Consider the following 22,667-nt stretch of genomic DNA (forward strand, 5'->3'; position numbering starts at 1 on the left):
AGGACATTGAGAAAATGGAACCTACCCTTGTACACTGTTGGTTGTAATGTAAATCTGCATATTTCCATTATAGAAAACAGTACAGAACTACCAAATGATCCAACAATCCTCTTCTGGGTACATAAGCAAGGGAAATGAAATCAGTACCTCAAAGAGATATCTGTACTCCCAGGTTCATTGCAGCATTATTCACAATAGTCAAGATATGGAAATAATCAAAGTGTCTGTGGAAAGATGGATGGATAAGGAAATTGTGGTTTGTATATGAATAATGTTCAGCCTTAAAAAAAAAGAAGGTAATCCAGCCATTTGCTGCAACATGGATGAACCTTTCACATTATGCTAAGTGAAATAAGCCAGAGACAGAAAGGAAAACACTACATGATCTTTCTTATATATGGAATCTGAGAAGTAAGATACAAAAATTAGAGAGTAGAACAGTGGTTACTAGGGGCCCTAAGGTGGGGTAAATGTGGAGATGTTGGTCAAAGGGAACTAAGCTGTGGTTCTGTAGGATGAATGAATCTAGAGATCTATTATACAGCATGACTGTAGTTAGTAATACTCTAGATTTCTGGAGTTCTCATCACACACACACAAAATGATAACCTTGTGAGAAGATATGTTAATTAGATGATCACAGTAATCATTTCACTGTGAATACGTACATCAAATCATGTTGTTCACCCTGAATATACACAATTTTATTATTGTTTTTTAAAAATTATAAATTCTCATATACAGTCATGATTTGTAAAATACATCTACATCATTTACTACGAGTAAATGAGGATTATGAGAGAAATCGTATCTCCCATAAAAATCATGGCTCAGTGTTCCTTGAACTGCATGAAATTTCTGGCTAATAGGTAACAGTAGCCTTCTTTGGTCATTTACAATGCACAACAAATACATTACCACCTAATATCCATCAAAGACATATAGTATGATCTAGCTTTTCTGTTTATTAAAAAGCGCTTCGGAATTTGGATAGTAGATTCATAATGGGTTTTAAGAGGATATAAAGAGTAATTCTTTAATATTTTGAGGTATGCTTCATTAGGAACTACTGTTTACTCAATCCATATATCACTTGCTCTCATTGCAGAGACAAAATTTATAATATCCAGTCTGATTCTTTCAAGTTTTTCTTGCAGATCGCAGAAGTTGGATGACTTCATTTCTATGTCATTTATCTTTATAGTGGATGACATTATGCCTTTATTACTGTCACACCTCCTATATGACTCCTATAGGACAGAAAAATAGCCCCTAACCTATTATTTACTAACTTATAACATTGCCACATTTCTATAAATATCTGAATTCTGCTATCACTTTAAAATTTTAAACGTCATTTTTCTTTAAGTTTATATAAATCATCATAAATTAAAATGCAAACTACTAGACTAATATGGACTCAGGCTTAGCATCTTCACATTTTTATAAACATCTACATTCACTTAGACCTTTTAAAAATAGTATTTTTCTTTAAGAAGTTTAACAACATCATAAAGAACTTGATACTGAAAATGATGCATATACTCAAAAGTAACATACTAATTTGATTGATGCAAATTTCAGCCAGAGGAAAAATAGTTCAGTTAAATGCACATTACTACTAATAATGCAATTTTAGTGGAAAGCTCAGCATTTATGATTTTGCAAATTGAAGGCATAGTTGTAAAAAGAAGCTAGTGAAAATAGGTTTTTAATTTTTCCTACCAATGATGTATGCAAATAAAATGTATATTATCTTGGTTTCTCAATTGTAACTTGTGTCAACAGCATATAGTTTTCAGGAAATAAAACCTCAGGGGAAAAATAAACATTATATATGTATTTAAGTACAACTTGGAAATACAATGTGATTCTCAGTACAAAAAGGCCAAGGATACTTCATTACCACTATTTAAGGTCATTTTTAAGGTTTTAAGAGCTTTTCAGTGTGTACAGATCCAAGTCCTGTGGATCATAAAGCATTTTATGATCTTCTCTCAAATTACAGAGATATCATTTCAAATTAGTGAAGTTCATTTAACACATCCTCATTTTTCTCACATATTCACTAACATTATCACATAATGACATTAACATCTTTGACACTGGGGTGCATTTTTACAATAATGATATATTAATCACTTTGTCAGAACTTAACTGGCAATTTTTACACCCTTGCACTGGTTTCCTTTGAGTGCTGTAACTAATTGTCACAAACCTACAACAGTACAAATTTTCTTTTTTATAGTTCTGGGGCCTGAAGTCTACAATAAGACGTTGGCAAGGCTGTGCTCCTCTGAAGACTTTCCTACATTTTCAGGTTCTAGAGACTCCTTGAATTCCTTGGCTGAGATGCCTTCCTTTTATCAGCCCAATCTCTTGCTTTAATCATCCTATCTTTTTCTTTCTTTCAATTTCTTGCCTCTCCTTTGCAGTACCCTTGTGATTACTTTTGGGGTCCACCTGATAAACCAATATAATCTCACCATATCAAGATCTTTATTTTAACCACATCTGCAAATCCTTGCTTACCATATAAGGCAACATTCACAGGCTCCAGGAATTAAGGCCCGGATACCTTTGAGGGGAAGGCATTTTTCAGTTTACTACAGTACCCTTAATGGCACGTACAATAAAATCTCTTAGTCAATGGCCTCTTATGATCAATGAAATACAGTAAAACTCACCTCCTTCCTTGCTTTGTTTTCCCTTGAGAACTATTTGATTTCAATTCCCTGGACTTCTCACCTCTGGTCTTCATCTCTTTGTAGAATGCCCTCCCTACCCCTCTATCTAGCCTTGATAATGTATGTCACTATTTTAGGACTCACTTTATTTTTTAAAAAATTTTATTGGAGTATAGTTGATTTACAATATTGTGTTAGTTCCAGGTGTACAGCAAAGTGAATCAGTTATACATATACATATATCCACTCTTCTTTAGATTCTTTTCCCATATAGGCCATTACAGAGTATTGAGTAGAGTTCACTGTGCTATACAGTAGGTCCTTATTAGTTATCTATTTATATATCGTAGTGTGTATATGTCAATCCCCATCTTCCAATCTATCTCTCCCCCATTCTCACCCCTAGTAACCATAGTTTGTTTTCTACATCTGTGACTCTATTTCCGTTTTGTAGATAAGTTCATTTGTAGCCTTATTTTTAGCTTCCACATATAAGATATATCATGTGATATTTGTCATTCTCTGTCTGACTTACTTCACTCAGTATGACAACCTCTAGGTGTATCCAATATTACCTCTTCAGGAAGCTTTCCAGTGTCACTTACAATGCCTTAGTTACCCTTATACGTGATTGGATTAGTTTTCTATGCTATATAACACGTTATCAGAAACTTAGCAGTTTAAAACAACTCACATTTATCATCTCACAATTTCTGCAGGTCAGAAGTCTGGGTGTGACTTAGCTGAGTTTCTGTTCCTGGTCCCGCAAGGCTGAGGTCAAATGTTTGCCTGGGTTGTGAGTAGATCTGAGGCCCAGGTTCCTCTCCAAGCTCACTGGTTGTTGGTCGAACTTAGTTTCTTGCAGTTTTGAGGTCAGTTCTCTGGCCTCACTTTCTTACTGGCTGTTTACCTGAAGGTTCTCAGCTCCTAGGGACCACAGGCTCTTCCCCGCCATGTGGCGCTCTCCAAAACACAGTCTTCATTCTGCTCCTTCCAGGCAAGCAGGAGAATGAATGAACTTCTTTTCAAGTCTTAAAGTCTTTTAAAGTCTTACCTGATTTGGTGAGACTTACCCAAGATAATCTCTCTCTTGATTAACTCCAACTTGTCTGATCAGTTGACAGTAATTATATCCACAAATCCCTTCCACAATATAATGTAATATAATCATTGGGGTGATGTTCCATCACATTGGCCAATCTCACCCAACTCAAAGGGAGAGGATTCTACAACCCAGGTACGCTGGGGGTGAGGATCTTGGGGGCTCTGTTAGGATTCTGCCAGCACAGAATCACAGTCACCACTGTGACTCCTTAGCATGAGAAACTGACCACATGTACCCGTCATGACACTGCATTGATTTAAACCACTCATTGTTTATAACCCCAATATCTACCACACTTCTTGCCACATGGTAGGCACTCATTTAATATTTGTATAAGAAATAAATATACAAGTCAGCACGGCATTGAAGGTGCAGTGAACTCATGCTTATTCTGTAAAACAGATTCTTGTATGAGTATTTTCTCGCATATGAATATATTATTCTTCAGCACTTGAATGGATTATATGCATGAAATTATTTATGAAAGAGACAAGCTAAATTAACTTCCTACTAGCAAAGCAAAACACCTTTTCTCACAATTAAATATTTAGAAGTAGGTAATTAGAACAAAAGGGTGTGCATGAGAGCTTAAGGATAATTCATTTTATTCATGTGTTTCTGGCATATGTTTGTTCAATGTCATTTCTCTTATTTTACAAACAAATATAGTTTCATTATTATAAAATAGTATACAGAAATATATCATTTGCAGTACACTTCAATCTCATTATAATGGTTTAAAGACAAAGAACAGGCTTTTTTCCTATTTGAATTCTCCATACTACCTACCATAGCTCTTGCAAAAAATATCCACTTAATGTATTTTTTGTTGAAGGAAATCTTTATTTCTATGCTATTTGGAACTAGCGTTGTATTTTTAGTTCTTTTTACCATCCTTGGAAACTTGAAATCCTTCTATTCAACTTGGTCCAGTTTCTATTGCTCTTAGTTTTTGGACATTAACTATCATTTGGGGTTTTTCACTGTATATAGATCATTGCCTTTGGTAGTTTCTAGGGCCCTTTGCGACCACCATAGTTTTTCCAATTGCCACTATACTTTTAAACTTTGAAAACTTTATCCCATATCCCAATTCTCTGTATTATATCCTGATCCCTATAGTTGTGAAATTACTGATAAAAGCTGAGCAGTTAAAGGACATAATGATTACTGGACATTCTCTTCTCTGAGGTATTCAGCCAGGCATTTTTAGAACCTATATGTATACTTATATGCTACAATTTGGAGAATAAATGTTATTAATTAAATACTTTCCAAAAAGTTAATATCCACATATATTAACTATACCTGGAAAACTGACACCCAAATCATGATTTTGCTTTATGAACAATTTGATGATGTTTACGCCTCACTTTTTATTTCATCTGGATCCCCTTGGGTCAAGTCGGCTTATTTCTTATCTCCAAATACTTGTGTGCATTTCATCCAATGACAATCACTTTATCTCTCTATATTATCTGAGTAAAACTTAAAATTTAGTTTCAGGACTGATGTGTTGGTCTTAAGATTGAAGGCTTATTACAGTGACATTTTTTCATTGTTTATTTGTTTTGAGAGTAGCAAGAAATCTATCAAGCAAAGCTTATAATTATTGCAACCTCCAGGGCACCAGAAAGAAAACATAAGGAAGCATCAAATCATTAATAATGTACTTTCTTAATTGCAATGTCTTCAGAGAACATTATTGAACAAGAGGTGAGAAGTATGAAGAAACAAAATAGTATTTTAAAAATGCTGTCATTTAACATTGCTGCCTGCTGGTACTTTGTTAGATGAAGCATAGTAATCATAAATAACATTTCTTTCTTAAATTGTAATGTAGAGAAAGAGAGAGGATCGCAATGATAATATGGAAGATAATTATGAGTCATTGCCTAGAGACTAAATTGGATGCATTTATGCAGAAATATGCCAGAGGGAACTTGTTCATTGGATATGCACTGACTCTGATTCTTTCCTTTGAGTTTCTCATTGTGAATTTGGACCTTGTGAAACTAGTAATCCTTGTGAGAATGGATCTGTGTGTAGAGAGAAAATGGATCTGGAAGCATTTCCCCTTGGGTACCAGTGTCAGTGTGGGAGAGCTTTGCAGGTCCCCAGGGTGAGATCACTGTCAGTCCTGCTTGCATTGACCTGGTTATGACCTTGAACTCACTCAGCCACAGCAATTCTTATAGAGCAGTCAACTAAGACTCTCTGATGGAGGAATGGAATAGTTCAGGATGCAACCATAGCTATCTAGTGAAGGTTATCGGCCTTCAATATCAAAACGAGTGCCAATTATTTTCACAAAACACCCCAATTCTGACAAATTAATTTATATTTATGTGGGTCATAATGGTAACAAATGAGAAAATTTAATGAGATGTGACCTCTATGTTCTGGTGTGAGAATTAACCATTTTTCTTTGTTTTTTAATGGTAGATTTTTTTGAAGTATTTATGTGTAGGTATGAGAAAGCACTATTTACAATGACTTAAAATTATTTTAGCCCATCTATTACACACACACACATACTTTTTCCTACTGAAATATGTATTCCTGAAGGAATATAAATTTACAAACGAAAAAGAAAGAGTTAGGAAGAAAAGAAGAAAAATGGAAGGAAAGGGAAAAAAGAAATATTGAATGTTGGAACATGGATTTTTCTGTGGAATAGCATGCCAATAATGGATAATTTTATTAAGACACAGGAAAATCAAGGCATAAAATAGCCCTGTGAAGTGGATATGGCTAAGAGCCATGAGAGAGGAAAAAAAAAATGAAAAAGAAAGAGACAGTGAGCTAGAAGGAGTTGGGAAAAAATGTCCATCTTATTTTGCCTTATTTAACCTCTTTTAAAATATATTTTTACAATGTTTACATGATCCCTCACTAAATGAATAAATGGTTAAAATAAAGTAATGTATGAAAAAGCACATTTTGATAGAAAGGTATTTTGTTTTTAAATGGTATCATTTAAATGAAAGTGTGATTTTTAAACCAAATATCTGCAAATGCATGTCCTTAAGCAGTGTAATAATTTTTTTAATTGGGTGAAGAAGCCCAGGTTTAAAATAACAGGTAGAGGTGGGGCCCTAGCAAACTGTAATATCTATATAGATATTAATATAGAATGAATTGTTCTAACACTGTGTCTTCTAAGCAAAATATATTTTGGGGTTGTGGGCCATCTCTTTGCTACTCCTGATTTAAACCAACATTACTGTCTTTTTTTTTTTAGATTTTGGTACTTAAAAGATTGTATTTTAAAATGTGTGAAATTCTCAGATTACCTTGAAATAATTCACTATTATCTTATTTCTGAGTTCAAACCCAAAGGCTTTTGGGGGTGTTGGGAATTGTTCTCAAATTTCTGGGGCTCACTAGAAATAAGGAAGGCATGGTTGTATGCCTGAGAGAGAGGTCAACAAATTTTTTAGATCTGGATAACCCTAGTATCAGGGTAATATATGGTTATATATGGCCACTTCTTATATGTTCTGAGTGACATAAATATATATATAATTTTATAAGTCTCTGTAAATATTTTAATTCTTAATTTCTTATACTATAAGAAAATACAATTGCCAAATATGTTACATATAATACAATGTTACCTATTAAATTTTTGGAGATCATACATTATATACTATGGAAATGTAAATTTTGGATACCTGATATATTGATGTATTTTATAATAGCATTATCCATAATATATTTTGGACAATGTCCAAGGAGATTTAACTACTAGAGAACTAAAACATTTATTAAAAATTATATCACACATGTAAACTGATATCAGCATAAAACTATGACACTGTATTTTTAACAGTTTCTCAAAAATAAAATAGCATGGGAAGCCAAAATTTTGAATTCACATTAGTAGTAGTATTTTTACATGACTATATATGAGAAACAATTATTAATATGTATATGTCAATTTATAAATCTCAAACATTATGTGGTTATTCATCACATTGGCAGTACATTATTAAAATATTCACCTCTGTATTTTAACCACAAAGTTTTATGTTACCAGAAACTTTGACTCAGTACAACTAAAGTATGATGTTTCATGTTTAAGTATAGAATGAATAATACATACAGATTAATAGAAGTCTTATCTGATGAAAATTTCAATTCAAAATAGTAGTATGGAATATTTATAAGCAAAGACTGATACAAATACAGTGACTGTATTTTCTGGTAAAAATAATAACAACAAAATAAGTCAATATGCTTAAAAAGTATTTTCTGATAAAATGGTGATTAATCACATAGTCCATAGTTAACAAATTAGACGTGAGAAAAACAATTTGTTTATTTGTTTTAAACTTTAAACAAATCATGTTTGTTTATTTTCCCTACAGTATCCAATTTAATTTTCTAGGTTCTCATTGGGCCCATAGCTCATTTCTTAGATTCCTAACCCAGAATAGTTAACATTCAGAAAGTAAACTCTGTCTTTCAGACCCTTTGTTAATTTCAATTTATCTTTTGCTGTAAGTTTTCTTATAAAAGAGTTTACCATTTATCTACATAGAGAACATCTGCATCTATGCTGACATTAATTTGACTCCAGCTGTTTGTTACTTGCCAATTTGCATCAGTATCCGACATGACTTATAATCATGAACATTTTAAAAAATATCATTATGACTCATGGTACTCCACAATGTCTTAATTACATATTGTATCACATTTGGGTTTAATTTGTTAACATACCTAATGCCCTATATACAATATAAAGATACACCAACAGATACCATTTTATTTCATTAATTTATTTATAGCTATATCTGTATATTTATTAATCATTTATTTTCAATGAGATGCTAAAAACTAGGTTTCTTGATTAAAAAAAGTAAAGTAAAAGTAAAATCTTGTCTAAAGAGCTGTCAACTCTGTCTCCCTTGACTCTGGTTGGTGGCCATGGGCTGTCTTGCTTTCTTTCAAGGCCACAGTTACATTTGTTGTGCAGAATCCTGGCTGCAGAAACCTAGAAGCCACACAGTGCATTGACAAAGCTGTTTCCACCCAGGACCTACTCGTTTAATGAGAGTAGGATCAGGAACAGGCATGCGGCACAGAGTCAGTGCGACTGCTTTGTGGGTCTCAGGAATGGTGGGGACCCAGGCACCAATCCCGCCTGCTGCAACCATGATCAAGCTGCCATCATATCCTTGAGATGCTTCAGAGACTGTTCTTTTTCCATCATTAATGCTAAAATAGAGGACAGATTCTGATCATTACTTTTAAAAGATTATGGTGAAATGTGAAAGCTCTTTTTAACTAAGGTTTAGTAGTTCTATTTCAACTTTCAGATCACTTTGCACTTTAAAGTACCTTGTCACACAAAGAACTTTATAAACCAGTTAACTTCCTGTTTATTAAACCTAAAACAATCTGGTAAAAGGTAATGATACAAAAGTGACCCATTTACCATAGGCATTGTTTACTGACAAAACAAAAGAGATAGAGAGAAAACGGGATATTTTCATTGTTGCTTTGCAAATTGTTACCATATATTCATTGTGATTGTTCTCATTTCAAATAATTCAAGTTTTTAAGTTAACAGAACTGAGCAAGATAATTATTGAGAAACTGTTGTAGAAAATTGTGTAATGGAGTACAAAATATAAAAATTCACACTTTCTTTGGTTAAAAGTGAAATGCACAGATGAATACAACATTCTTTAGGGTAATTAACATTATACCATGATTAAAGGAATGTTAAAGAGTTTTCTTTCTGTTGCTTTCAGTGGTTGATGGCTTCTCCTGTTTATGCAGTCTCTGCTCTGCTGGTCTGAGGTGTAAACACGACTTTGATGACTGCATCCCAAATGCCCATGAGAACAATTCTGCCTGCAAAGATCTGCGTCTGGTTAGTATCCATGAATATTATTAATATATCTGAATGTGGGCTAGCATAAATTAACCCTTACAGGTATAGCTGACATTTGCCTTTGTTGCATGTTGGTATGTATATATATACATGTGCATACTTATAAAGATTAGAAAACAGAAACTCAAGCAATATTTTCTTAACCTAGTAGTAAAAGGATATTCTATTTACCACCATATATAGGTTAATGTAAATATTATAAAATGAGTAGTTTACTCTTTGGATTCACTACTCTTGGTGACATTGAGTTTGTGTAAGATTTCAGAAGTTATTCTAAAAATGCTGTTAATCTCATAGGAACCACTTTCATCTAACTCAAGGTATTGTATACACATATGTTATATATTTCATCGTCATTTATAATCTTGCATTCTATTTTGATTTCCATCGCTTGCTGTATCCCCATCATTTCCTTCATTCATCTGCGTTGGCGCTGTCCCTTCGGTACATATCCATTTGTCATCGCTTTTGTCACAAGCATGTGCCATTCTTCCTTAGACTGTGACACAGTTGGCAAATCAATGGGATCCTCTCTGGCCCTCTGGCTCCTCATTTTTCAGGAAGCCTGACATAAAAAAAAATGTCTACTCAAGGTGGATTCATGGACCTGCTTTAGAAAATATATGACAGGCAACACAAGTTAATGCTGTGACACCAGTGCAGGCTCAGAGCTGAGGCTGTAGCATCAGATCTGGCTTTCACAAAAGGACTACACTAGTTGAAGTTAGGAAAAAACGCTTTGAAAAACAGATCTGTTTTCATCCATATTTCAACTATCAGTGTACTGACATTGTTTTAACAATAAAAAGATAATTTGTGGCAACTTGTTTCCTTGTACAAGGAAGGCAGACACCTAAATGAAGAATTATAACTAAGGTCTGGATAGCCGTGACCAGACGCATCGATGGCGCAAGGGTAGTCTAGACACTGTTAGGCATGTGTGTGGTCCAGTTGCTTTGTTTTTGTTCATTCCAGATTCTTCGTCTAAGTCTGTCAATCCCATCCCACTTTGGGGGGTTCCTGTAGGCCTGAGTTTGTCACCCTATGCTGGTCTCTGAGGTAAGAGTGGAATTCTTTCCAGGAAAAAGTTTCCTCACCTGCATATAGGATATGTAAAAGGTACATACCTCTTCTAGACCCTCTTACATCTGTATTTTAGACATGTAATTGCAGTTGCTCTTTTCAGACCCCAAGGAAGGGACAAGGTGCTGTCTAGTGATGAGTGACCTTTAAAGCAGCAGAGCTGAGAGACAGGAGATCATTGTTGATCTCCTGACTGAACCCCCATGTGCCTGCCCAACCTTGGATCTAATTATGTGAGATCATTTATGATACATTTTTAAGTGTAGCTTGAATCAAAGTTGCTTTGATTTCCAGGTAAATCATCTAATTTCTATAATGTGATTAAACTTTTAGTCTATGATTTTAGCCATAACTTCAGCAATAATAGAAGTTTATTATAGTAGAAAGAGCTTCATATCCATAATCATAGGATTCCATTTCTATACCTGATCTTGAGAGAAATTATCTGTGTGACACTAAGACAGCCTTTTGACAAGTCAGGAACTGCAACTTTAGGAGCTGCATCATATCCAAGAACAGAACTTCTAAGTAGAGTATTCTCTCATTTATCCATTTTATAAGTTGCCCATAAGAAGCTATTCAGACTAACTCTAGACAAGTATTAGTTTAAAATCTTGACTCATACTTCCAGAAATTGTTATAATATAATAAAGAAGAATAAGAATTAAAAAAAATTGGAACTCACAGAAACAGAGAATAAAATGGTAGTTATCAGAAATTGGGGGTTGGGGGAAATTATGAGATGCTAGTCAAAGGGTATAAGTCTTCAGTTATAAACTGAATAAGTTCTAGGGATCTAATGTGACTATAATCTACTAATGACTATAACTAATAATACTATGTGTATACTTAAAATTTGCTAAGAGAGTATATCTTAAGCATTCTCATTACAATCACTAAAAAGGTAGTTATGTGAGGTGATCAATGTGTTAATTAACTTTATTGCGTTAATAATTTCACAATGTATACATATATCAAGCCATCACATTATACACTTCATTTGTCAATTATACTTCAATAAAGACCAGGGGCAGGGAAGAATAAAAAACAAGCAAACAAACAGAAAGCATCAGGGTTGAAAAGGAAATAAAATTCTCAAACTACATAAAGTTTGCTATCATATTTTATTAATTGATTTAAATGTATTAGAATATACAAGGAGATCATTGAAATTACCTAATTCTTAACTATAATTTATATATCAATTATAAGAAGAAAAATACCATTGGATTGGTGATATCTTTCCAAGAGAAGATGTTATGGAGACAACAGATCGTTTAAAAAATGAAAGAATGTTCAAAGCATTTGATAGCTTTTAGATATTGTGTCTGGGCCCCAAGGTTACCCTCAGATTTGATAGGTGACTAGAAAGGCTCAGAAAAACTGATTTATTCCTGGTAAGAGATTATTACAGTGAAAACTTATAAATTAAAAATAGCAGAAGGAAAAGCAAAATGGCAAAGTCCAGGAGAAACCAGGCATAAGCTTTCAGGTGTCATCTCCCAGTGGAGCTTGGTGGACAACACTTAATTCTCTGAGAAATGATGTGTGACAAGATGAATGAAGTGTCACCAATCAGGGAAGCTCACTCAAGCCTTGGTGTACAGGGTTTTAATTCAGGTCAGTCACAAGACATGGACTTCAGCTAACCATGCTCCACCTCCTGCACTGTTCAAATTGATACAGCTTGGACCAAAGCCCCAGGTTTAAAACAAAGCTTTTGTCATAAATCACATCATTAGCAAAACTATTGGGCCTAGCCCAAGGTGTCAGGTATCTAACACAACTGTTACCAGGCAGGATATTCCAAGGCCCAGAGGTTATCTTCCAGGAGCCAGTAAAGGGCCTGCCCTTCATTTAGAATATATAGGGTTTGAGCACCCAAGCCTGCTAAGTTAATTATTGCACCAATATTATGCTAAATATAGCATCTTTGTGTAGGAATAAAGAGTACATAATAGTATAATAATAAATTGAAACAAAATATCATTGCAAAGACACTAAATCAGGCAAAAAGAGCTAAAAGTTCATAATTCTGAAATGAAACCTGGCTAAAGCAGACAACAGAAGTAATCAAAATAAAGCAAGATCCAAATTGAGTTTCATATTTTCTTTCTTTCACTGACTCATTAGTAAAGACAATTGTGAAATTCTCTTTGAAGCCTTTAAAGTGGAAGAGAAATAGAGTACATAGTTTCTACAAAATGTTTAATAATTGTAATAAACAGAAGGATGACTTTATTCAGTCTAAGGCACTCATACCTGACTATAAGAGTCAGCAGCCTACTTGTGGTGTGGCTGGAACTCCCCAAAGCAACCCAGGCAATGCCATTGACATGAGGCGTGTTTCTTCTTTGAACTTGATATGGCTGTAGCTTCAAATGAACATTTTCAAAACTGCAGCATTTCCTTATGATTATATGTAGCATCATGAATGTGATTTTAGATAAAAAGCAGAAAATCAGAAGACTTTGAAACGAAGATGAGAAGTATTTTGTAACAACAAGATCATTTTCTTCTTTCCCTTTCTTTAAGGTTCAGTAAACCTACAAAAAACAGTTGGAGAAAAACAAGAAAATTTTGAATACATAGCACATAATAAGATACAAATGTTAAATTTGGGTAGAGTAAAATTTATTCCCTCATGTAACTTTCTTAGATATGTATTTGAGAATGACTATTTCCTTATGCTTATTTAAATATGTATAATCAAATTATTCTAGCATTTTCCCTCTCATTTTAATTTCATTTCCTCTGTATCTTATATGAATAATGAATACTTAATTTTGATTACAGCAGGAGAAACAAAAATAGTGCAGTAGAACCAATATGTGGAAAGAAGAAAGATTTTGTTCATATACAACTATTTTAAAACTTAGGCATATTATATATACTGGCATATTACAGATATAAATTTTCTCCCAAACAGTCAGGTGAAAAAAAACAAACTGAACTTATGTGTTTTCTAGTGAAAAATAAAATTGTCTCTACCTTCCCCACCATATGATTGCAAAACTCATGTCGGTCATTTGAGAGTTGCCCATGTCCTTCCTTTTATTTTATAGAGTCGAAGCTGGGGTGGCAGAGCCAGCAGGGCAATAGCCCTGCTTTGCAGTTCATCTTGGCTGCCACTGAAATGCCCATTGTGTCATCCCCATGCCCTTTTCAAAAACAGGTTAATCTGCCAAATGACTCTAATCCTTTCCTACCAAATCTGGCTCGTGGTACCATCTCTGCACCCCTCACGTGCAGGATGCTTAGCTAATTAGTGACCAGGTCCCAGTTGCCCCTTCAGCAAATCTGTTGGAACCACTAAAATGTTCTGCTCTCTCTCAAGGATTGCAAACCCTCCATCAGAGTAGAATCGCTCCAACTGCTCTATGTCCAGGCACAAAACCTTCATTTTTTGCTACCCTCCCTCTCCATGAAGATTTGTTTTAATCTCATTTGATGGAAATTAACACCAAGACTCTGACTCAGTGTCAGCGCTTGGAACTCCAGAATCGTCAGAACACAAAGAACTGCCTAAATACTCCTTGATGGAGCAAAGAAAAATTCCAATTTTGTAGCCAAAGAAGACAGTTACACATTTCATTATCAAAAATTGCTCTGTTATATAGGAGTATGACAAAATTTGTCAAGTGTCAAATGTCCTAGCTCTCATGAGCCATCTTTACTGTGGCTATGTTGTATATTAATATTGTTTTTAAGTCATAGTTCCTATAAAATATCGCCTAAATTATTAAACTTCCAAATAATGAGGTTTTTTCTTGTTCATTTTTAAACTTTATTAGGTTAAATATCTTGCAAGTTTTTGGTAATTTAAAGAGTAAAGAGGAAGTTTGGAGATTGTCTAGCTTTGACATGTATTTGTTCTATGATTTACCACAAGCCACTTAACTTATTAGATCCATAAAATTAAGAAGTATTAGAACATTCCTCAAATTCACTACATATGGAAACAAATTTAAAGGCAATATAGTTCTCCATTTTATTTAAGTATCAGAATATATATAAGCAAGTATCTATTACTGGACTTTTTAGTTGGGTTATCAGTTTCTTCAATCAAATGACAGAATTGGACTCAATTGTTCTTAACCAGGGAACAATTGCTTAAAATTCTGATTCAGCTGCTGAATCCAGACACCTGGATAATTTGTGATTCCTTGTGATTTTGAGAATCACAAGGAATCACAAATTATCGAGAATCACTAGACTAGGTATCCAGATGGCACTTTCCAGCTCTAAACTTTTCTGGTATTTGGGGTGGAGCACAAAGGTTACTATTTCATGTGTACTGATAACTCACAGTTTAGCACCTTATATGAGCAATAAAGGACAGTCTGAAAAAAAAAGAGATTTATCCCCTGTGTTTTTAGCAGCATATTTCATTGCATCTTAAATTTAATGTATGATTTCTCTTTTGGATTATTCCATCTGTTTCAGTGCTTTTGTCTTTCGGGGTGTTTTGTTTGTTTGTTTGTTTTGTTTTCAATTATACATCACTTTTATTAGTTCCAACCCCAAGTTTTCCTTAAAACAGTAATATTTCACTTTAACTGTTTTTACATCCATTAAGGCCACCCCACCTTACTGCAAAATTACCCCTATGCAATTAAGTACTGGATCCGTGCACTTTGATTTTATTAACAAGTGAATAGAGAAGATTATCTCATCTCATTGAGAAAACATTTTTCTCCGACACCTTATTCTATTTTGGTTTTCTTTAAAAGAGTTCTAGCAAAGGGCTATTTCAAAAGTTGATTCTCCTATCACGATGTGCACTCGAAATTCCCAAACATCCTTCAGGCTGATGTCTTTCACTCCATAGATTTACTGACTAACCCTAAGACTTCCTTTCCAATGTTTTCTTGATTGGTGCCATTAACATTGATGTAGTGGTGGTTGGCATCCGCGAAATGGTGGGAAATTGTCTTCTGGAATCCTTGACTTTTGTTCCAAACCAGATTCATGGACAAGCAAAGGATGAAAGAAAATGGTGTCTCTCTTTTCCTTCATGATGTGCACCCGGGTATTATTTCTGTCATAGTCTTGGACCCCGTGGAATATGATGTTAAACCCTCCCTCTCAGTGGGAATAATCATGTGGTTTCAAGGGACATTTGTGTGCCCCTGGGAGCACAACCAGGCAGCCATTGCTCCGTTCAATGTTCTCCATGACCTTCCAGGCACAAAAGATGCTATTGCTGGGTCTTAGGGGAAATAGTGCAGATTCTTGTGCAAAAGGTGACGGACGGGATGTCTTCTGCCTGAGTCTGGAGGTTTGTTTATCAGCATTGCATGCATGGCCATAACTTTGGGTCCAGTGAAGCACTCCACATATTTCAGAATTTCAGGGAGGGTGCAATACCTGAAGAGTTTCTTATCTTCTTGGAAATCTTGGACCTTGGTAGTCACTTTCTCACTTGGCATATATTGTGATTTTGCAATGGTCTCATCTTTCATCACCATCAATCCCAGTGGTTTCACCTTTTTGCAGATTCTGTCAAACTCATCCCTCAAGTGTTGAATATCAGCATCAGTCACCAAATTTTTAATGACAAGAAACCCATTTTCTTCATAAATTTCTCTGTTCTAGGCTTAGAACTTTATTTTCACCACTATACTGGAATTGTTGACTATGGAAACTGGCAGGAAAAACAGCCCCTGAAGTGGGGTGAGCTATGATGGCCTCGGCTTGGTGGTGCCGAGGTATCACAACAAGATATGCAGACAGGGGAGGGGTGGTCCTTGTCCGTGGCCTTCGGTGGAACACCGGTGGCTGGGCCTTGGCCCCACTTAACTCTGAGAGCAGCCCCGCCTTCCTGAGGCTAGAGAGGCTTCAGTGCTTTTGTTTTTAAGACAAAGGGAATAAATCTAAATTTTTCATACCAGTTCTTTTCTGAAGCACATAATAATATATTGTTTTCGCCTCACTTGCAATAACAGTGAAGTGTCAATCTCTTTATATATTGACATTTGCTAATCAGAAAATTTGTGAATGAAATAACTTTTCATAAAGGCTTGATATAATGCTTCAAATCATTTTGAGAGCATTAAAAAATAATCAATGGCTAATTGATTTTAATGCGATCCTCAAATTCAATTAAGTCTTTTGATTAAATTGATTAGTTACAAGGCCTTCAGTAATGAATATATAGCAAAAAAGTTTAATCTAAATCATGATGCATCAGCTAACCACCAAACTCATGGTTAAAAATGGCACTGTAGTGATTAGGTGACACAAAATGAAGTCCTTTGGGTATGTCCATTCCAAACAGCCTACTTTTGTTTATGTAGAATAAGATTTGCCTAAAAAAATTTGTTACCCAGATCTTTACTTTTCATTACACAGATTTTAGTCTAAGAATTTATTGAGAATAATTTAACATTACATTTAGGAAAGTGGTTCAATGTGATGGGTGTCAGTTTTCTTTCCTTTCTACAATATGGTAGATTATAGAATTGTTTTCCTTGTATAATCCAAGAGGAATATAGAATTTTAGTTCATTCATCTGATGATTGTATAATTCTTTCAATGTTTCCCCCTCAATTGTCAATTTTGATCAGCTAATATGTCTGTCTGAAGCACCCCATTTCTTCATCTCTAATCTGTTGTTTTCAGTCTGTCATGGTAGTGAAACACATAACCAAATTTGTTAGGATTATATGCAAAGTAAAAACAAATGGATCCTAGAAAAGATTTGTTTATCCACCTGAGTAAAGAAATACATGAGCTTTAATACTTTGGACTTATGATATCTACTTTGGAAGCTCAGACATATTTTTCCTTCTTTCTTATTCCAAGATTCATTACAGAGAAGTGAATTTTACAGATGGTTGAGTTTTGAGGTTTAGAAATCTGTGGAGCAGTGTGAATTTCATAACTGGTGTCTAACAATGTAACTAATCGGAGAGAAATTTTCCATTTTCAGAGTCTCCAGTAAAAGTGGACAATTCACAGTTCCTAGAAATAGTCCAGTTTAAAAAATGATTTAGAATTGGTTGAATACAATTTCCATTGCCAACATTAGCCAAAACACATCAATAAATAGGTTTATTTTCAAAGCATTATCAGACAGTTTAAGCGTCAAAGTATTTCAATACCAGCACTGTACTTTTATATTATTGTTTGTTGTATTTACGTCACTATAACTAGGACTCAATTCTGGGCTTCACAATTTATTTCTGAGAATTTAGTGAATAGTTACACAGTAATTTATTTTTTTTTCCTAAAAAATATTCTTTCTACCATTTATATGGATGCCATTTTTAAGTGGTTGAGTCTATATAAAACTGTTTTTTAGAAAGCTTTCATGTTGTGTTCAGATACTGTTTTTAAGATAATAGAGAAAAAACACACATCTTCCTTCAGAAGAACAGGTTGACTTAACAGTATATTATTAACTGACAAGAGCAGTGACCAAAGAACTGTAAATCCTTCATCTCTATCAATGAAGAGCTCCATTGTGTTCTAACTCTGTGTCATCCCAATCCCCCATTTGTCTATGAGGAGTTTATCAATTGTGAAGAGTGTAGGAAATTTTGAATAAGAGATTGGATATGTATATGTGGAAACAAACATGTGCGCAAATGTGCATACACATGTCAGTGCATATACACAAAAGAGAATACGTCTTTGTTCTTTAGCCATTTGCCAACCATCCTGATTTAAACAGATAGCAAGAGGTTTCCAGCATCAAGTTCTGGAGCCCAGGTTAACTACTTCATATATGAACTTGTCTTGGTTATAATACATACAGATTAATTACAGCTAGCAGATAAATAGCTTCTTTATGTAAACTGATGAAAAGCTTTTGTTAAGAATAACAGAGAGAGGTCTTTGCATTTTCTCGATTATAATGGGTCAGGTTGTGCAGCATGCCTTTCACAACCAAAGGCTGCTTGCACGTAGGGGACAGGTCTTTGAGGCCCACAGCTTCCCTTCCTAGCTGTGCCACCTCAAACAAGTCACTTATCCTTTCTAAGCCTCACTCAGCTCATTATAATAATGCACATATTAATACCAGTTACTTTGCAGGATTGTTATAAAGATAAAATAAGATACTGAATGTAAAATACTTAACACATTGCCTGCCACGTATAAAGCAATTAACAAATATAAACCATATTTTTTTATTCTGCGGAGGAGTGGGAGGATTTAATTGTGGCTGCAGAAAAAGAGAGAGACAGGGAGGAAAGGAAGGAGGAAGGGAGAGAGAGAGAGGATGAGAGAGAGGGAGAGACAGAGAAAATAAAGGATAGATGAATGAATTGAATTGGCAGGTCTTTATCTCTATCTCTTTAGCTTATTTTAGATTTCTCATAGACTAAGAATCCCATAGATTTCCACATCTGTGACTCTACTCCTGTTTTGTAAATAAGTTCATTTGTATCCTTTTATATGTGGAATTGTTTAGATTCCACATATAAGCAATATCATGTAAAAGGGGGGATGAATTAGGAGATTGGGATTGACATATACACACTACTATGTATAGAAAAGATAACTGACAAGGACCTACTGTATAGCAAAGGGAACTCTACTCACTACTCTGTAATGACCTATATGGGAAAAGAATCTTAAAAAAAAGCGAGTGAATATATGTATAATTGATTTACTTTGCTGTACACCCGAAACTAACACAACATTGTAAATCAACTATACTCTGATACAAATTTTAAAGAAATACATATAAAGCATATTATGTACACACATACACAAGAATCTCATACAGTCTGTACTCATCCCAAGATTCTATGGATTTGGCAACTGCTGATAGCTTTTGTTCTACATGATCTCAGGCTGCTGGGATTCTTGGGCAATCCTTTAAGACTTGATGTGAGATTGGTATATTTCTGATGAAATGCTCTGCATCTGATGGACACAAAGCAGAACACGCCCACCTGCCTCTCTTCAGACATCAAGCCTTTAATCTGGCTAACTCCACCTAAATTTTAGTGCCACAGCCTTCCAGGTTAGTTCCCCTGATTTAGTTGCTGGCCTTCTCTGCCCTCTCAGAGAAAGAAGATCTCCTGTCATCTAAGTGCTACACTTAAAAGACTAAGATGAAAAATCCATCTTCTATACTTAAAAAAAATCTGGAACAAAATCTCAGGAGAATCCCATGTGATTGACATAAATGTAAGTGTGAATGAGTATATGAACATATATACAGACATATAGGTCTAGAGTGTTATTACTGATCCTGTCACTCTTAAAATATATATATATAATAAAGGCCTAATTGCATGTCAGAAAATGTAGATCCCACTATTTTCTGTGCTGTGGTGTGCCTTTCTAGGACTGCTTTTATAGTTTACCGGTATATCATAGAAGATGTATTTTACAGAGAAAAACACAAGCCTCTTGGAAATAAACCAGGTTTCTCATGGTCACACTGTGATGTAAAGCAGAGTTAGAATGGTCTGCAGATCCCGTGCCTCTCCCGTATTTTCCTTCTCTTCTAGACCTCGCTGAGCCTCTGTAAATATCAGAGCCTGAGTTCAGTTGCCCACAGGACTCACAAAACTAAAAAGGATGAGAATCCTGAGATCAAATCAGTATTTCAGAGACTCCATAACACACCACAATCACCTGTACCATTTCTGAAAATACCTGCTAATTGGGACTCACTTCCTGGGGATTCTAATTAAGTAAATAGGAACGAGGTGTTAGGCTTTGTGTTTTTAAAGTATATCACAGAAGATTCACATGCAGAGCCATAGCTCATAAACACAGGCTTCTGGTGGTCACTGGGCTGCCTGGCCCGAGCAGCACTCAGCATCCAGCCTGTGCTCACCTGGATGGAAGCCAGCGCTCAGAGGACAGACGCTTTCAGGGAATGGGCTGTTCACAGGTAATGCAGCCAGAGACTAAAATTAAAGCGCCAGCTTCTTATCTGCAGATTAACTGGAACTGAAAAGAATGTAGAGCTAGAATAATAAAAAGTAAATTTAGGATTAAAGTAGAGACTTAGGACGCTAATCATTGCTTTCTCTCTCAAGTGGAACCTTTCTATGGAAAAAATAATCTCCTTAGTTGGTTTTGACAAGCAAGTCCAAAGGCCCTAGTTATCAAAGGAGTGGCTGTTAGATGACATTGGTTTGGAAAGAGTAGGCTGACCAGTTAAGAGACAAAATATTCAGAAAGGAAAATTCCAGGAAGTTCCAGAAAGCAAAATTTGAATTTGCCTCCCAATGGCAACCATTTACATAGCGTTTAGTATTTATAACTATTTACCTAGCATTTTCATTGTATTAGGTATTATAAGTCATCTACATAGGATTTAAAATATACAGAAGGATGTGTGTAGGGCATATGAAAATACTACACCCTCTTATATAAGAGACTTGAGCAACCAAGGATTTTGATATCCTCAGGAGTCCTGGAACCAATCCCTGGAGGATACCGAGGGATGACTGTACACAGTTTCTACTAAATTATGATTTGATATTTGCAGGGTACTTGGAGTTTGAGAGTGTGAAGCCAACCTCTTGCTACCCAACTGAGATTTTCTTCCAAGATTTGAATGGGAGCTTCAGATACGAATCCTATGTGATGTAAATTGGACCTTTAATTTTATAAGCAGCCTGGAGCAGACTGAGAACTGCTGTTCATTTGTTCTTGCTAAAGCTTGACAGAGAACCAGAGCTGTAGAGGGAATATTGGTAAGAGAAGATACAGTCATTTCATCAGTAGTTGCAGTAAGAGAAACTTACAGCATCTGGGTACAAGTGCCCTGGACGTAAGAGAGGTAATGGAACACAGGAACGTCAGTTCCTAGGCTTACAAGCAGGTTACTAGAGAATAATTTACTTCTGAACCAGAAACATAGTATGGAAAACATTCACAATCTTATAAAAATTGACAGCTTTCCTCTTTGGTGGGATACTCAGCTGGCAAACTAATTTAATGGCTATAGTGACTGGAGTGAGATATAACCCTGTAATTGTCGTACAATGCATTTTAGAACTTGGTACGCTATTTTACATATGGTAAGAGAGAGATGGGCTGAATCAGAATCAGCCAGGTCACGGAGCATAAAAAGCATTACTGGAATGGCATGGAAAATTAAGGAGGAGTCTAGCGATAGGCACTGAGAGACAAGTGAGAGTTGGTGGTAGTATCATGAGATGAGAGGAGTCTAAGAGGAAAAATTCAGAGGACATTGCTGTCCCTCACTTCTTAAAGCAGGGATTTATTGCCTTGCCACAGATTTTTGAAGTCCAATTTTCATTCTTCAGATGACTGGGAGTATGTCAAGTGAATGACTTCAATCCAGAAATTACCCAAGGTGATAACATAAAAATGTATTTATACAAATTAAAGCTTGAATACTAGAGCTATTTATTGAAGATGCGTTCTTACTAAATAAGTTAAATTTAAATTTTGAAGTGTAAAATTTCTCAAAATTTGGCTTTTAAGATATTTTACTAAATGTTCTGTATACACATAAGAGTGAATGAGTTTTATAATGGCAAAAGGTTTTAAGGTATTGTATTTTAATCCAGCTATAAATATATTTTAATAAACTCAAAATGTACCAAAAGAAATTAATTTTAATTACAAACCCCTCAATTTAATAAGAAAAATTCCTAAGAGAAAAGTAACTGCCCCATGGCTTCTTTTTCATTACTGAGGATTGGAATAATATACTGATCATCAAACATCAAAAAATCCAAAGATTTTGAAAACATTTTCTAAGGATATGAGCCCCTGGTCACTCTGAAGTGGTACCAATTACTGCACTTAAGCCACCAGGGAGTTTGTTCTTACTGTGTTCTAGTGGACACAGAGAGAGGAAATTTTTTTTCTTAAAATTTGCCAATCTAACTAGCTAATCAATGGATTTCTTTCATTTGTCCTCTCAATTTTTTTTCTT

The 22,667-nt window shown here is 35.0% G+C and overlaps 1 pseudogene across 1 annotated transcript; it reads right to left on the reverse strand.

Moving 5' to 3' along the window:
* Nucleotides 1-15,520: 15,520 nt before the first annotated feature.
* Nucleotides 15,521-18,250, reverse strand: LOC309972330 (phytanoyl-CoA dioxygenase, peroxisomal-like; annotated as a pseudogene). Its single transcript has 2 exons — nucleotides 18,195-18,250; nucleotides 15,521-16,613 (listed from the first exon to the last, which is right to left on the reverse strand). The product of its transcript is annotated as a phytanoyl-CoA dioxygenase, peroxisomal-like (transcript).
* Between the last annotated feature and the right edge of the window lie 4,417 nt (nucleotides 18,251-22,667).

Source organism: Leucopleurus acutus (assembly GCF_964270905.1).
Source record: "Leucopleurus acutus genome assembly, chromosome: 15".
NCBI lineage: Eukaryota > Metazoa > Chordata > Mammalia > Artiodactyla > Delphinidae > Leucopleurus > Leucopleurus acutus.